This window comes from Anneissia japonica, unplaced genomic scaffold (genome assembly GCF_011630105.1).
Source record: "Anneissia japonica isolate Jap-2015-1 unplaced genomic scaffold, ASM1163010v1 scaffold284911_len20915_cov96, whole genome shotgun sequence".
Lineage (NCBI taxonomy): Eukaryota > Metazoa > Echinodermata > Crinoidea > Comatulida > Comatulidae > Anneissia > Anneissia japonica.
The window spans coordinates 15,967-18,484 of NW_022720097.1; the positions used below are offsets into that span (position 1 = coordinate 15,967).

The 2,518-nt window shown below is 31.4% G+C and overlaps 1 long non-coding RNA gene across 1 annotated transcript in view; it reads right to left on the reverse strand.

Annotated features, from left to right (window-relative positions):
• Window positions 1-2,224, reverse strand: part of LOC117111179 — a 4,856-nt gene extending 2,632 nt beyond the window's left edge. Inside the window, exon 1 of the long non-coding RNA XR_004445833.1 lies at window positions 1,966-2,224. This is a non-coding gene — a long non-coding RNA (uncharacterized LOC117111179). The remainder of the gene's footprint in view (window positions 1-1,965) is intronic.
• Window positions 2,225-2,518: the final 294 nt, after the last annotated feature.

The following is a 2,518-nucleotide window of genomic DNA, read 5'->3' on the forward strand; positions in this document are numbered from 1 at the left end:
GTGGGGGGGGGGGGGGTTATAGGTATATGTGTAAAGTGCCTCCAAGTGCCTGGAGGAGGTGTCTCCGTCCGATAAGGTGGGGTTCAGAGGGGTAGCTTAACGCTTTAGCTATTAGATGTATGTATGTATGTATGTATGTATGTATGAGTGTGTGTGTGTGTGTGTGCGTATGTATGGGTGTATGTATGTATATATATATATATATATATATATATATATATATATATACATATACATATACATACACACACAAATGATAGTACAGACTGTTAGATACTTTAAAAACACAGTACATACAAGGACACCTGCAGCATATTCAATTTTAAGTATCTGTCTTTCCAGAGTTAGAATTTTTTTTAAATACATGTATGGGTTGATCAATGTACAGGTACAATGTCATCTTTGCATGAGGCTGTATTCCGACTTTTAGATTTTAGATTCTAAATTAAAGTTCCTTAAAATTTGTTAGTGAAATATAAAACTGGACAAGTGTGGCAAAACACATCTTCAGAATTGTATGCTAATTAGCCTCAACTTGAATTTGAAAGTTAATTGCTGGCAGTTACTACACTGTTTAAAATGGACATCAAATGGATTTCAGAATTCCTTAAATACAAAAATGCAATACAACGGGATAATACAGTATTTTAGTAAAAAGAAATCCGACTTTGTAAATAACAACAAGCTGGTAGCAAACAACTGCCACCATTACGATGTACATAGTCGTCGGCTCTCAATAAATGTCAAGAACTTAGGATACCAGAAAACACACAAAGCATTTAATAGCATTTGAAATGCTGTCAATATGTCAAGTCAGTTTGTGCGTCAAAATGTTTGTGGATCGAAATAAGAATTTACATTGCTGAGCTCTAACCGGGAATCATCATCTATAGCCAGCACCTGAGTCCCTTTTCTAATAATCAGAGCTTATTAATTGCAAAAATGTTTTCTATCATTCATGTCATCAAAATCAATGTCAATATCTTCTGACAGGTCAGACATTGTATAATTTGTATCAATGAAGTTTGTGGTAAGAAGAAAAATTTGTCGCGATGTTAAGACTTCTTAATACGCATCGCTGAGCAGACGGCTCTCTAGATTCAAAAGGTTGCCATGCTTAAGTCATTGTTTATGGGGAAATTTTTTTAATTTTTAAGGTTAAAAGCATTTCATACTAAAGTTATGATCATGTATACATTTTAATTTTTATTTAAAAAATTGTTATACACTATAATTACTGTATGTGAAATTTGAGACGAATATTTTTTTTTTTTTTTGCAAATTTTCTTGATTTCCACAAAGGCCTACCGACCCTAGGGTGAGCAAATATATTTATAGTCAAACTTTTTATATTGCCTAATAACATAGAAAAAGTATTTTAAAATGAATAAAATTCGCGACATCATTTACGAATACATTACAATCCTCACTGGCAGCTTTTGTGTTTTTGTGGCCAAAACTTTTGAAAACCTGAAATATTCTTCTTAACTTTCATATACAGTAATTAGAGTGTTTAATGAATTTTTTCCAATAATTAAAACGTATATATGATCATAAATCGAGTACATGAAATGATTTTAAACTTAAAAATCAACAAAATTTTCCCACAATGACTAAAGCATGGCAACCTTTATAAATATACAGAGTCATCTGCTCAGCGATGCATATCAAGAAGTCCTAACATCACAATGAATTTCTCCCAGTACCACAAGCTTCACTGATTCAAATTATATAGTTTAACCTGTCAAAATACATAACACTGATTTTGATGACATAAATGAAGTAGAAAAATTTTTGAAATGGATCAAGCTATGCGATATTAGAAGAATTATACATTCAAGGAAACTTGGTAAACAATGAATTTTGAACTCCATTTCATGTCCATTTTAAACTGATCAAATAACTTTGCAAAAAGTGTTAGAGGTTACATGAATGGACAGGAAAAATTTTAAATGCCATACTTACGCAAGAACCATCAGAGTAACTTTTCCACGCATAAGCAATTTAATATGTGCTTTGTTTGGTTCTCTTTTCTGAAATTTCCAACTTCAGTTCATCCAAATATTTTTTGCAGTCTTCAGTTGTAAGCTCTGAAATCCTGAAATTATAAGTCTACACATAAATTTTCAGCACATTGTATAATATTAGGAAATGAGGAAATTTTTTCAGGAAAACTTTGGTGTTTAGAAATGACAAATTTGATCAACATAAACAACACACATTTAAAAACATTAATATCACTAATTCCAAAAAAAGACAAGTCTCCTGTAATGTTGAAATACTGTAAAAATGTCCAATTTCATTGCTAAACGTCGATTACAAGATCCTTTCTAAGAAAATTGCGAGACGGCTAAAAAGAGTACTGCCATCAGTTATTAACACTGATCAAACAGGATTCCTTAAGGGACGATACATTGGTGAGAATATAAAATTGCTTTTTGATATTATTGAACATGCAGAAAAAAATAATCTTCCTAATTTGCTTTTTTTCGTTGATTTCGAAAAGGCATTCGATAAA